The following is a 249-nucleotide window of genomic DNA, read 5'->3' as shown; positions in this document are numbered from 1 at the left end:
CTGATGACTCTACAACACTCAGCTTCAGTTACACAACCTGCTGCTGATGACTCTACAACACTCAGCTTCAACAACACAACCTGCTGATGTCTCTACAACACTCAGCTTCAACAACACAACCTGCTGATGACTCTACAACACTCAGCTTCAACAACACAACCTGCTGCTGATGACTCTACAACACTCAGCTTCAACAACACAACCTGCTGATGACTCTACAACACTCAGCTTCAACAACACAACCTGCTG

The 249-nt window shown here is 45.8% G+C and overlaps 1 long non-coding RNA gene across 3 annotated transcripts in view; it reads right to left on the bottom strand.

Annotated features, from left to right (window-relative positions):
• The window catches only part of LOC106512501 (uncharacterized), a 4,378-nt gene extending 4,160 nt beyond the window's left edge, over positions 1 to 218 (bottom strand). For 2 of the 3 annotated variants that reach the window (XR_001309684.1, XR_001309686.1), the window contains exons 1-2: positions 121 to 214; positions 38 to 83 (exon numbers count right to left, since the gene is read on the bottom strand). This is a non-coding gene — a long non-coding RNA (uncharacterized LOC106512501). Of the gene's footprint in view, positions 1 to 37; positions 84 to 120 lie in introns of all 3 variants that reach the window. The other variant, XR_001309685.1, reaches the window with a different exon arrangement.
• Between the last annotated feature and the right edge of the window lie 31 nt (positions 219 to 249).

Source organism: Austrofundulus limnaeus, unplaced genomic scaffold (assembly GCF_001266775.1).
Source record: "Austrofundulus limnaeus strain Quisiro unplaced genomic scaffold, Austrofundulus_limnaeus-1.0 Scaffold7565, whole genome shotgun sequence".
NCBI classification, from domain to species: Eukaryota; Metazoa; Chordata; class Actinopteri; order Cyprinodontiformes; family Rivulidae; genus Austrofundulus; species Austrofundulus limnaeus.
The sequence above is the reverse complement of the archived record's forward strand: the minus strand, read 5'-3'. Positions and strand labels throughout refer to the sequence as shown.